Consider the following 15174-nt stretch of genomic DNA (forward strand, 5'->3'; position numbering starts at 1 on the left):
GAGCCACCCAGGCACCCCAGAACAAACATTTTTCCAAAGAAGACATCCAAATGGCCAACAGACACATGAAAAAGTGCTCGAATTCGCTCAGCATCAGGGAAATCCAAATCAAAACCTCAATGAGATCTCACCTCACACCAGTCAGAATGGGTAAAATTAACAAGTCAGGAAATGACAGATGTTGGCAGGGATGTGGAGAAAGGGGAACCGTCCCACACTGTTGGCGGGAATGCAAGCTGGTGCAGCCACTCTGGAAAACAGTATGGAGGTTCTTCAAAAAGTTTAAAATAGAGCTACCATAGGATCCAGCAATTGTACTACTGGGTATTTACCCCAAAGATACAAATGTAGGGACCCGAATTGGTATGTGCACCCCAATATTTATAGCAGCAATGTCCACAATAGCCAAACTGTTGAAAGAGCCCAGATGTGCAATGATAGATGAATGGATAAAAAAGATGTGGTATATATATACAATGGACTATTATGCAGCATCAAAAGGAATGAGATCTTTCCATTTGCAACGATGTGGATGGAACTGGAGGGTGTTATGCTGAGCGAAATAAGTCAATCAGAGACAGAAATGTATCATATGACCTCAATGATATGAGGAATTCCTAATCTCAGGAAACAAACTGAGGGTTGCTGGAGTGGTGGGTGAGTGGGAGGGACGGGGTGGCTGGGTGATAGACATTGGGGAGAGTATGTGCTATGGTGAGCGTTGTGAAGTGTGCAAGACTGTTGAATCACACACCTGTACCTCTGAAACAAAGAATACAATATATGTTTAAAAAAAAATGAAGAAGAAGATAGTAGGAGGGGAAAAGTGAAGGGGGGGAAATTGGAGGGGGAGTTGAACCATGAGAGATGATGGACTCTGAAAAACAAACTGAGGGTCTAGAGCGGAGGGGGGGTGGGAGGATGGGTTAGCCTGGTGATGGGTATTAAAGAGGGCACGTTCTGCATGGAGCACTGGGTTTTATACACAAACAATGAAACATGGAACACTACATCAAAAACTAATGATGTAATGTATGGTGATTAACATAACAATAAAAATTAATAAAAAAGAAGGAAAATATATGAAAAAACTGAACATTAAAGAAATAACCTATCCAATTAGAAAATAAGCAAAATATATTTAAAGACATTTCACTAAAGGGAATATTCAGATGACAAATAAACACAGGAGAAGATGTTCAACCTCATAGCCATTAGGGAAATGCAAATTAAGATCACAATGACATGTCAGTAAACATCTATTAGAACAACTAAAATAAAACAGAGTGGCAATAATGAATACTGGCGAGACTGTAAAGAAACTGTATTTCTCATATACTGCTGGTTGGAATGTGAAATGTTATAGCTGCTCTGGAAGAGTTTATACTTAGTGTCTTAAAAAACTAAACATAATAAACAACTGCCCAACTTGGCATTTTCCCAGAGACACAAATATCTACACATATATACTAACAAGCCCAACTCTGTGATGACAGCTTCCAAATGGTGCACTTTCTACCCCTTTGCCTTCTGCCCCACATCTGATGAGAACTGGTGAGAAAGCCTGGGGCTCCCTCCTTAGGTCCTGCTGGGAAGGTCAGAACCTGCAAGCTTCCTTAAAGGAATACCCAGGGGAAAACAAGAAGACCAAAAGTAAAATAACTAAGACACACCAGAAACTAATAAAAAAATCAAAAGTAAACAAATATAATTTAATACTGTAAAAAACAAATAATAGAAAAATAATACTATTTGATCAATAAAGCCAAAATCAGGTTCTGTGAAGATCAAGAAAATGAAATTAGCAATTGTGATCCAATAAAGATTGAGAAGAAAGACTAAATTTAAATATTGGGATTGAGAAAGGAAGCAAATAATACAGAGGCAATAAACCATAAGGAAATACAAAATATGAATGGCTTTATATATAAATTTGAAAACCTACAGAAAATGGATGTCCTCCCTAGGGGGAGAAATGATTAAAAGCAGCTCCAAGAGAAATAGAAAACTTGAAGAGACTGATTAAACTTTGAAAATATTGTAAAGATTACTAGACTAGAAATACAATTCTGCAAATTAAAAAGAGAAAACCTTCACTGAACACAGCACTAGCTCTCCAGATTACTGTTTTCTTCACAAGCCGTGCCAGGCCCACATGGAAGCAACTGTGTCTAAAGCACTGATCTTGGCACCACTTACCATGTGGGTGTTTTCCAGAACAGGAAAGTGAAAATAATTGCTAATGACCAGGGAAACTGAACTACCCCAAGTTATGTCTCCTTTGAAACTGAACAATTGATTGGTGATGCTGCAAAAAACCAAGTTGCAATGAGCCCCACTGACACAGTTTTTGATGCTGAATACCTGATTGGATGTAGATTTGACAATGCTGTTGTCCAATCTGATATGGAGCATTGGCCCTTCATGGGGTGAGTGATGATGGCAGGCCCAAAATTCAAGTAGAATACAAGGGAGAAACAAAAAGTTTCTATTCAGAGGAGGTGTCCCCTATGGTTTTGACAAAGATGAAGGAAATCGCAGAGGCTTACCGTGGGAAGACTGTTACCAAAGCAGTTGTTACAATACCTGCTTACTTTAATGACTCTCAGTGTCAGGCTACCAAAGATGCTGGAATTATTGCTGTCTTAATGTACTTAGAATCACCAATGAGCCAACTGCTGCTGCTACTGCTTATGATTTAGACAAAAAGGTTGAAGCCGCAAAGAATGTGCTTATTTTTGACTTAGGATGTGGCACTTTTGATATGTCAATCTTCACTATTAAAGATGGGATCTTTGGGTGTCTGGATGGCTCAGTTGGTTAAGCGACTGCCTTCGGCTCAGGTCATGATCCTTGAGTCCCTGGATCGAGTCCCACATTGGGCTTCCTGCTCGGCAGGGAGTCTGCTTCGTCCTCTGACCCTATACCCTCTCAGATGTTCTCTCTCTCTCAAATAAATAAATAAAATCTTTAAAAAAAAAAAGATGGGATCTTTGATGTAGTGATCCACAATTCATTGTTTTCATATAACACCCAGTGCTTCATGCAGTACGTGCCTTCGTGGATCACTACATCAAAAATTAATGATATATTGTATGGTGACTAACATAACATAATAAAATTAAATTAAATTAAAAAAAAAGATGGGATCTTTGAGGTCAAATCTACACCGGGAGACACCAACTTAGGTGGAGAAGACTTTGATTACTTAATGGTCAACCATTTTATTGCAGAGTTCAAGTGCAACATAAGAAAGACATTGGCGAGAACAAGAAGGCAGTCTGACACCTCCATACTGCTTGTGAACATGCTAAGCATACACTTTCTTCTAGCACCCAGGCCAGTATTGAGATTGATTCTCTGTATGAAGGAATCAACTTCTATATCTTATTATTCATGCCTGATTTGAGGAATTAAATGCTGACCTGTTCTGTGGCACCCTGCACCCTATAGAGAAAACACTTCAGGATGCCAAGCTATATAAATGTCAGATCCACAATATTGTCCTGGTGGGTGGTCCTACCCCTATCCCCAAGATTCAGAAACTTCTGTAAGACTTCTTCAGTGGAAAAAAACCGAATAAAAGCATCAACCCTGATGAGGCTATTCCTAATGGTGCAGCTATCCAAGCACCATCCTTTCTGGAGACAAATCTGAAAATTTTCATTTGCTGCTGTTGGATATCACTCAGTTTTCTCTTAGCTTTGAAAGTGCTGGAGGAATCATGACTGTCTTTATCCAGTACAATACTACCATTTCTACCAAACAGATGCAGACCTTCACTACCTACTCTGACAACCAGCCTGGTGTGCTCATCATTTAGGTTATGAAGGTAAGCATGTTATGACCAAGGATAACAACCTACCTGGCAAGGCATTCCTCAGATTGAAGTCACTTTTGATATTGATGCTAATTGCATCCTCAGTGTCTCTGCTGTGGATAAGAGTACAGGAAAAAAGAACAAGATTACCATCACTAACGACAAGGGCCACTTGAGCAAGGAAGACATTGAGCTGAAAAGGAGAAGCGGCAGGACAAGGTGTCTTCCAAGATTTCACTTGAATCTTATGCATTCAACATGAAAGCAGATCTTGAAGATGAAAAACTTCAGGGCAAGATCCATGGTGAAGACAAAAGATTCTTGACATGTGTAATGAAATCATCAACTGGCTTGATAAGAACCAGTCTCCAGAGAAGGAAGAATTTGAACATGAGCAGAAAGAGTTGGAGAAAGTCTGCAACCCCATCATTACCAAACTGTACCAGAGTGCAGCAGGCATGTCAGGAGGAATGCCTGGGGATTTCCCTGGTGATGGAGCTCCTCCATCTGGTGGTGCCTCTTCTGGCCCACCATTGAAGAGGTTGAATAAGCCAACCTGAGAAAAGGTCTAACATTCTTCCACACAAAACATTTGAAGGACCCAAATTTGTAGCAAATTCCATGGCACTTTTAAAGTTGAGCTGCTATAGTAAATAAACTGGACATTCTTGATATTTTAATATGGAATATATGCACAGGGAAAGGAAATAAACATTGCACTTTATAAACACTGGGCTGTAAGTGGAAAAACAATGTCTTAAATAAAACTGTATTTAAGATTGAGAAAAAATAAAAAGAGAAAACACAAGCATATGATAAAAGGTGAAAAATAACTACCAAAATTCAACCTACATTTCTGAAAAGAACAACAAACCCTAAACTACAGGTAAGCCAGGAATAAACTGATAAACATTTTCTCCAAGAAATCTAAGGAAACATCATAATTAATGACCAAATACCAGGGCATTCCCATGAGACAGTTTTAAGGTAAGAATTTGTTCTTCTACTCTCATTCATTCATTCATTGCTACTAATTCTTATTGTACTGAAAGCTCTTGCTAATATAATCAGCCAACTAACCAAAATTTAATATTAGAAAGGAAAAATCAAAACTGTCTCTTTTTTTTTCTTTTGCAGATAGTAAGGTAGTTTATTTTAACATACAAGGTATTCAGTTGAAAAATTAGTGAACTAACATGAGTTCAATTAAAGATGTTAAATCAAAATTAACAAAAACTAATAATGAAATTTATGATGTGGCATCACAAACCAATAATAAAATTCTCTAGAAAAAAATATTCCCCATTCACATTAGTGAAAACAAAGACATGTGAAAAACAAACATCATACATATATCAAGATAATCAAAAAATTGTACCAAAGATTAAAAAATCTGAACAAGCAGAAAGCCATACAATGCTTTTGATTGGGAAAGCTCTACATTATGAAAATATTGGTTCTTCTCCACTTAACCTACACATACAGAAAGTCCCAATCAGACTTTTAGTTTCAAATCGTAGACTGAGTACATGCATTTATATCTTCTCCTTCTTGAAATTTCATTTAAATGATAGCAAAGCAAGAAGATGCAAGAAGACACTGGCAGAGAAAGAGAATTTAACTAAGTTCAAGACAGAGGAAAGATAGAAGAATGTTCACAGCTTGGGAGAAACATGGAACTGCTGAATGGTGTCAATCTGCCCTGCTCAACCCTGAAGGGTTTTGCATTTGGTGGCTATAGGTCTAATGGAAGGAACACAGAGAATTAAGTTTTGTGTGTGGAGTAGTGGCTCTCATCACTGCACCATCACCCATAAACAAGAGAAATACACAGGAGTCTCAGTAGTCAGACAAGCTCTCTCCAGGCAGAAAGGTGAAAAGTTATAAAAAATTTGAACACTCTTGGGGAGAACTAGAGTGTCTGATGAGGCTGTTAGAAGGCCTGAGAAAAGCATGCAATGATCTGGCCCTGCTCCCTCCTCCACCCAATAAAGCTGGCTGGGCCCCAACCTGTTCATTTCAAGGTAAAGACCTTCAGTGGACAATCCCTATCCATATTCACATGCTCCCAACCAGGCTTACCATTCTTCACTCTTAAATATGAAATGAGGGTGCCTGGGTGGCTTAGTCGGTTAAGCATCTGCCTTTGGCTCAAGTCATGATCCCAGGGTCCTGGGATCGAGTCCCACATCGGGCTCCCTGCTCTGTGGGAAGCCTGCTTCTCCCTCTCCTCCCCACTTGTGCTCTCTCTCTCACTATCTCTGTCTCTCTCAAATAAATAAAATCTAAAAAAAATGTATAAAAAAATATGAAATGAAACATGACAACCAAGGAAACCAGACATTTAAGGAAAGACCACTGATGTACACCAAGGGGCAGAAAACCATGGTTGCACATAGAAGATGTTCCATGAATATTTGCTGAATAATTGACTGGCCAAAAGAAAAGTAACAAAAACTGACAGTGGAGGAAATGTAATTCAGGAAATGGAAAATAAATTAACATATAAAACAAGAAGTCTAGTATCCTTGGTGAAGTTTGGAATTATATTCCTCCCATAAAACAGCAACAAGCTATTAAAGAAGTAAGATAGACAAAAGGAAGGAGTAAAGAAGAAAAGAAGGAGGGAAGGTAGGAAGGTAGGGAGGAAGGAAGGAAGTCTGACGGAAAGGGAGGAGGAAGAGAGTGAGCTAGAGAGAAAGGAAGAGAGAGAGAGAAAGGCAGACAGAAAGAAAGAAAGGAAGACAGGAAGAGGAAGGAAGAAACTCGTAAGATTTTTTTTAAAAATACAGTTTCCCACCCACACCACCCCAAAAAAACTTGAAAGATAAAATGAAAGAAAGTAAACAAAAGTTGGAAAAAAGAGGAGATAAAATACATAAGAAAAGGTCAATTTTGAGGATTCGTGGTGGGCACATAGTTCATTTTTCTAGAGGAGTTCTGGAGTTGTAAGGGAGTGGGCCCTACAATATGGCCAGATCCACATTCTAGAGAGTGCATGTGCACATGAACACACAGCACACATGCACATACATGTACATACATGCACATGCTCATGTGTTCATGTACATGTGTACCCATACCCACATGCATGCATGCATACATGTTGGCACACATGCACACATGCAGCTGCATTGCTAACCCCCTTCTCCAGATGGCTGTTTTCATCTGGCACTTTAGATGCAGATTCTCACTACTCCATGATCTCAAATCCAACCTAGAAGGATGGATAGGGCAGAGTGTATGCTGCAGCAGCATGTGCACCCTGATTTGAGGGTGGAGGCTCTATGAGTGGGCAAGAGTAAGGACACGTAGATGTATCCAGCCACATGCTTCAAGTGGCACTGATGCTCTGCCACTGATTTAAAAATAAGCTTGATTTCTGCATCCACCATTTGGTTACATTTAAGTGGATCTTCTGATTGAAACTGAGATCTAGCGCCCCTAATTCACTTCCACCCTCCTTCTAAGCCCAGAAGTATTTACACCAAGCCCAACATCACCCAACCTGGCTAAATGGCAGCTGTTCATGTCTCGGGATATCCATGTCAAAAAATATTAACTTTGACACTTCAACCATCCTCAGAAGTTAACTTTAAAGCTATCTGTGAAAGAAGTTAAAACCATAAAATTCTGGAAGTAGACGTAAGAAAATGTCTTCATGGTCTTGGGAGTAGGCAAAAATTTCTTAGAAAAAGTGTGGAAAACATTAATCAAAGAAGAAAAAATAAAATTTACTTCATCAAAATTTAAAATTTTACTTGTCAAGTACACCATTTAAAAAGCAAAAATACAAGCATAAACTGAGAAAAAATGTTTGCAACAAATACATCTAACAAAACTTTTATTCAGAATATGTAAAAATGGGGGCACCTGGATGTCTCAGTTGGTTAAGCATCTGGCTTTGGCTCAGGTCATCATCTCAGGGCCCTGGGATCAAGCCCCAAGTGTTGGGCTCCCTGCTCAGTGGGGAGTCTGCTTCTCCCTTTCCCTGTGCCCTTCCCCCAACTTATGTTTTCTCTCTCTCAAATAAATAAATAAAATCTTTAAAAAAAAGAGTATGTAAAAATGTACAACAATCAATGAAAATGTACAACTGAATACAAAAATTAACAAAGAACTTGAACAGACACTTCAAAGAAGAAAATATCTGTAAGGCTAATAAACATATGATTAGATGTTCACATGAATTAATTAGTTATCAGAGAAATGAAAGAAAAATAAGACAAAACAAAACAAACAAACAAACAAAAAACATGTTGTGGTATATCACTACACACTCACTGGATTGACCAAAATTAAAGAATCCAAATGTTGGGAATGGGTCAGATGAACCTCTCATACACTGCTTTTCAGATTGTAAAATGTATAATAACATCGAGAAACTAACGGTTTTGAATAAAGTTTAACCAATTCTTACCCCATGTTCCCATAATTCTACTTCTAGATGAATACCTATATTAGTTTTCTAGGGCTGTCATAACAAAGTATGATAAATTGGGTGGCATAAACAGAAATGTATTGTCCCAGATGCTAGAAGTCTAAGATCAAGCTATTAGCAGGACCATGCTCCCTCTGAAGGCAGAATGGAAGGAGCTCTTCAGGACTCTGTCCTAGTGTTTGGTAGATCCTTGGCTTGTGGCAGTTCTCCAGTTTTCTCATGTCATTCTCCCTGTTTGTGTACCTATGTCCAACCTCTCCTTTTTTTTTAGTAAGGACAACAGACATATGGGATTAGGCACCACCCTGCTCCAGTTATGACCTTATCTAAACAAATTATAAATGCAGCAACCCAGTTTCCGAATTGCATGTGCATGTGTGCCAACATGCATGCATGCATGCATGTGGGTATGGGTACATATGTACATGAACACATGAGCATGTGCATGTATGTACATGTATGTGCATGTGTGCAGTAGGATTTCAACAATATGAATTTTGGAAAACACAATTCAAGCTATAGCAATACCCAACAAAAGTGAAGTGTATGTTCACCAAAATTCACATATAAGCCCATTCATAGCAGTTTAACCTGTCATAATCAAAACTGAAAATAAACCAAATGTCCAACAAAGAATGGACCAAAAAAATGTCACACATTTATACAATGGAGTATCAAATGATTAAACAACAAAACAAAACAAAATGATTGCTACACTTAACAATAGGGTTGACCCTCAAAACATTATACATAGCCCCCCTTGTCCATGGGGGATTCTTCCAAAGACAAAGACCTCCGATGGAGGCCTGAAACTGCAGATAGAACCAAACCCTGAATATACTATATTTCTTCCTATACATGCATGCCTATGATAAATTTTAATTTATAAATTAGGGACTGCAATAAAAGTTACATGAATGTGGTCTCTCTCTTTGTCAAAATATCTTATTGTCTTGTAGTCATACTTCTTGTGCTTATGTAAGATAATAAAATGCCTATCTGATGAAATGAATTGAGGTGAATTATGTAGGCATTGTGATATATGGTGAAGCCACTACTGACTTTCTGACAACACATCAGAGAAGATCCTCGGCTACTGGACCATGGTTGACCTCAGATAACTGAAACCATGAAGAGTGAAACTGTGGATAAGGGTGGGGGCGGGGGGAGGACTATTGTATAGAGCAAAATAAGCCAGACCCAAGAGGTCATACACACTGATTCCTTTTTTATAAATTATGTATGCACTATAGAATTTTACATCAACAAGTACAGTGTGATGGAAGCTGGGAAGTAATAACCCATACTGTGGAGGTAGGGTGGCAGTGAGTATTGACAGGGAGAGGCATAAGGGAACTTTCTGGGGAGAGAAAACATTCTGCCTTCATCTGGGAACTGGTCACTCCCTCCAGAGCACATGCAAACATAATCCAGATGTGATTGAAATGTATTTTACTCCATATATCATATCTAGGGAAGACTTTAAGAAAAATAACAAGAACTATACAGAAGGACTGGAATGCTTTAATTCAGAGTCTTCCATATTGACACGAGTTTGCTAAAATGTTGATAAAAAATAATTTATTTGGAGGATGCTTAATAAAAGCTACCTAGCAGGGTCTGGTTAATCCATAGCCCCCGGGGCTAGGCAACATAAACCTGGGAACACATTCTCTTATGTGCTAATGTTGCAGGCTCTGAACCAACAGAATCTAGTGATTGGATAACTGCATCATCTCATGAGTGCCTTTTACTTCATGCTTCTGAATAGTATAAGCAAGGATAGGAGAAAGGGTGAAGAAAGAGAGGGTAAGGGAGAGGGATGAAGAGGAAATTAAAAAGAAAGATATAGACATAATTATTTTTCCTGCATACCCTAGTAGACACATTGATAACACAAGAGATAACCCACTGCCTGGAGTGGGAGGCAAGTAAGCAGACAACCAGGTCATATTTCAGGATTTTTTGCCCAAACAAGACCACCTGCAGTATTTACAGAAGAGTGAAATAATTGACCTTAATATTGATGATGCTTGAATCCCCAATATTCTGTTTCTTGTTTGAGAAAACAAGAGTATGGATATATATATTTTAAAGAATACTCTTGTGCCACATATAGAGGCATTTTTCATAAGGAATTAAATGGGAAAGAAATCACATACCCAATGAATCCCATTGCTTGAGATGTGTGTGTGTGGTCTTTTCTACATGAATGATGCACAACTGTTATCTGAAATGTGGGATTATGGAGGCCCCTTAGCCAAGCCAGTCCATCCATTACTCAGTGGGAGATGCAACCTCAGGCCCCTACCCACTGAGAGACAAAGGGGTCTAGAAACCATCTGATTTTAAGCAGGAGTTCTTTCTGCACGGATCCTGAGGGATGGTGCCCAGCCCAGAGGGCTAGGATTGAGAAGGCTGGGATATCCCTTAGCGCTTAGACTGCGGTTCAGTAGTTATGATGCTAGAGTATTCTCTGTCTGTCAGAGCTAAAACCACCTACCCATAAGTTCTAGTTAAGCCACCTGCATCTAGTGCCCCTTTGTCATGATTGTTCTGGCTTTTCTATTTGCCACTCCTCAGCCCCAGACTCCACCCCTTGCTGCCTGATCTGCATCTCTGGAGGCTGATACACAGAGACTTATATTATTATTATTTGCTTCTGTAAAAGCATTTTCCTGACCTCTGCACTTGTTCAGTGTCTTCCTTCATTTGACGGTAGGGTCCACGTGACAAGGATTATGCTTATTTCATTTTCTACTATATGTCCGAGGCCTAGAACAGCAATGCATAGGATGCAGTAAATGCTCAATAAATATTTGTTGAATAAATAGAAGAATAAGTAAATAAATGAGGATGTAAATGAATGAGGCAGGAAAATATATTTGGGGCCAATTCTACTAGTGACACAAGAAATAAATCTAATTCTTTATACTCAAATTATAGTTACATGAAAAGCTAATTTAAAAAGCAAGGCAGAAATAATAAATGCAAAAGCAATGAGGGAAATAGAAAATTACCATTAGAACAGCACAGTAATAATTGCTCCAGGCAACTGATGAATGCTAAAATTAGTGGGTGGTACATTAAGGAGAAACAGGAGTTTGCATAGCCTCAAAGTATCTCCTGCAAAATATTTAATTACTGTGCTGGCTTTCACATATGTTTATAAATTCTTTGTTAGTATTCTTCTACAAGGTAAAGCTCATTTCACTTCCTGTTGAGTACGGGCTTAAAGTAGTTTGTTGCTGCTAATGGGTAGAACAGGGTCTCTCAGCCCTCACTCTTCTCTGCTGTAGTGGCTACTCTGTGCAATATAAGATGTTCAGAAGCATCTCTCACTTCTACCTACTAGATGCCAATAGTACTGTCCTCTCCCATCTGTAACAACCAAATATGTCTCCAGACATTACTGAGTATTTCCAGGGACACAAAACCACTACTGGTTGAGAACCATTGAGGTAGGGTATGCAAAGGGGAAAACCTGCCAAAAACCACCAGAACTCAGCCATCAACATTAATATCACCAGTGACAAATTGTGTTGACATTAGGTACTCCCTGATATGATGAGATGAGAAAGGAAAACAGTCTAATATTAGAAAGTATCAGACAAACCCAAATTGAGATAGCTTCTGCAAATATATCTGACAAGTACTCTTCAAAAGTGGCAAGGTTGTGAAAAACAAGAAAAAAATGAGGGATAAAAATCACAGATTGGAGAAAACTTAGGAGGCATAATGATTAAATGTAACATGGTATCTTGGACTAGATCATGTAACAGAAAAATATATATTAGTGCAAAAATTGGCAAAATCTAAATGTCTGTAATTTACCTTATAGTGTTATACTGATATAAGTTTATTAGTTTAGATAACTATACCATAGTTAGGTAAGCTGCTAATGTAAGGGAAAGAAGGCATATAGGCATTGTCTGTATTAACTTCACAACTCTTCTGTAAATCTAAAATTATTATAAGATAAGGTCAAACAATGAAAAAACAAGTAAGGTAGTGAGTACTAATTGCAAACGATTGGTAGAGAACACTATTCAATCTTTCTCTCTCTCAATATGCTCCTTTACCTCAGCACTTTTTCCCTGGCCCTGTATTTCTGGTACCCTTTGCCAGTCCAAATTCATAATTCAGCTTATACTTGGAGTGACTTCTGGGTTCTATATTTTATTCCAGTTCCATGACAGCCTCACTTGCTAGGTAAACAAGATGATAAAATTTCTAGGCATCAGGCTGAGAAAAATAGCTTGGGCAAAGTTTCCTCTAACTCAAGTACAATTGATGGAAATCTCTTGGGAGCAAATTACTTCAATTTATCCCAAATTTCACTGTCTTTCCAAATGCCTAGCTGATGCTGCAGGCCCTCTGAGAATGGAGTCTCGTTGGTGGGAAGGCTTTGTTGCTTTGAATTTTCTCCTGGAGTGATACCATTTGTGGACAGGCTGACCAATGAGATCTCCTGAATTATGAGAGGCACTAAGCTCTTCTAGCTGAAGAGTTATCTGTCCCATAATGGGAAGTGTAGGAAGTCTCACTAAGGCCAGCTGAGGGCTGGGGAAATGCACTATACCTTCAGTAAGGGCAATGAGCACACAACAAAATTGTATTCATTTTGATGGAAAAATACTAGCCATGATTCCAAAGCCCCATTTGGTTTCCCAAGAATTATGCCCACAGGGGTGCCTTGACTAGTCCCCTCCAGTGCTCTGGGCTGGATCATACCTAGAGGCTGTGGAACCTTAAATTCAGTATCTTTCCTCAAGTCCCTGCTAGAGGAAGACTTGAAAAATGTGTTCACAAACTGTGCTCCTCTGCCCCAGCACACTGTCCCTCATGAGCAGGAGAAGAAGAGCATAGACATGTTTGCTCCATACTTTATTATGTCTCTTTGGAGATAGTGGTGTTTACCTGAGGTTACGGAACCCCTGCCCTTTCTCCTAGGAGCCACATAGAGGAAGGATAGGTGTATAACCAACATTTCGTGCCTGGCAATCTTCAACAAAAGGGATTCTTAGTGGCTGTCAAAGGACTCATGGAGTTATTAATCCAATGGATGGCTGATTTGTTGATGTAGGAGATCTATGACTTTGGTCCATTGAATCTGAGCATGTGAATGTTTAAATTATGGATTTTTCTAGCTAAAATAATATTGACTTTTTTTTTTTTTAGAAAAGGAAAAGATAAAATTAACTACAATGTCAAAAGTCTGAGCATAAAATGGAGCCTAGTCAGAAGCCATTGAGGAAAAAGTCTTTGAGATTTGATTTCATAAATATTAAGAATTTGGGTACTGTCAAAGGCATCATATAAATCTTTAAGTGACAACATGGGAAAAAATAGTGAAAATTTATGTGATGAACAATTCATAGTTGTAGGGAGTGCCTATATCAATGACAAAAGAAAAATTAATAGAAGATTTGGTAGTGGCTATGAATGAGCAATTTACATATTAAAAACACAAATCATCAATAAACATTTAAAAATATACAACTTCATAAATAATCAAATAAAATTTAAGTAATATTTAAAAATTTAAAGTGCAATGGGATTTTTTTTCTTGACCCAAAAGACAAAAACTAAAAAGAATACCGATATCAATTTAGTATTGGCAGGAAAATTGGAGCTATTACGTATTTTTGGCAGAAGGATAGATCTGTTTAAATTAAAAGTTATGTACTCTGTACAAAAGTAAATTTATACAAATACCTTGAAGATAATTTGAATTTGCATGTCTCTTACACTCAACATTTCTACTTACACCAAGGATCCTTATGGATATATTACACAAATATGTACAAATGATAATAAAACCAACACCAAAGAAAGCCATGAGACTTAAATAAATGAAAATGTATATAACAATTTGAAACGATGGCTGATATTAGCAAATATACATTGTAAGTTACTATTTTTATTTTTACAAAGATGTTAATTTTAGTGAGGATTATAGTAATCAACAAAATTAAAATCTGTTTATCATAAGAGACTGGTTAAATAAATCACACTATATCCATATTGGTACCTGATTCCTGATCTATAGGTATTTGTTGAACAAATGAATACTTCTGGTTGTCTTTGGAGATTTGGCTTCATAGAGTGGTTTTGTGCAAATTCTGGATGATTCTTGAATATCTGTTGGTCTTTGCTTTAGAGCATCAGTGTTTACTTGCCAGTTCCCCCTGCGACATGCTGTCTTCAGACATTGCTTGGGAGGCATATACATTCCTAGAAATTGAAATATTTTCACAGTATGAAGTGTATGTTGTCCCAAAACCACTCTATGGTTTTGTGCAGTAGAGATATGCAGCCAGAAGGCTTTCTGCTGGGTGTGGGGACCCCCCTGACCTCAGGGGTGATACCACCTACCTGAGACACAATCTTGACTCACCAAACCCACACACAACACCTCAGTGTTCTGTGGAGTAATTGCAGTGGTCCCCAGATTCTCTACAGAGGATGGTAGCTACCTGACTAGACACTCTCAGGGTTATCTGTCCCACCTCCTACTTATCACTGCCACTGGCTCTAAGCTATAATCTCTGTCACTTCTGTGGCAGTTGCTCAGTGTTCACATGTTGGAATATAGATTCCTATGCATGTTTTGATATATAAGATCTGATTTGTTTCCTATTTTTCATGTCCTGTTTGCCGGGGCATGCTTTTTGTTTTCCAGAGCTATCACTGATTCAATGATTCCAAGTGCTGGGAAAAACGGAAGGAAGTTTTTCTTAAGGATGGCTGAATAGCATCTGTGGAATGTAGGTCTGGTCTTTGGGCAGTTTCATATCTACCTATTATCCTATCTCTGGCAATATCTATTGATTATCAAAGTTTGGTCCAGGAAATATTAAGGTCCCCCAAATACTTTCAGTGGATCCATGAATTCAAAATCATTTTTATG

General features: G+C 38.3%; 1 pseudogene; it reads left to right on the forward strand.

Annotated features, from left to right (window-relative positions):
- The first annotated feature begins 2224 nt into the window (after positions 1 to 2224).
- Positions 2225 to 4660, forward strand: LOC102746036 (heat shock cognate 71 kDa protein-like; annotated as a pseudogene).
- Positions 4661 to 15174: the final 10514 nt, after the last annotated feature.

This window comes from Leptonychotes weddellii, chromosome 3 (assembly GCF_054177405.1).
Source record: "Leptonychotes weddellii isolate Sample4059 chromosome 3, ASM5417740v2, whole genome shotgun sequence".
Lineage (NCBI taxonomy): Eukaryota > Metazoa > Chordata > Mammalia > Carnivora > Phocidae > Leptonychotes > Leptonychotes weddellii.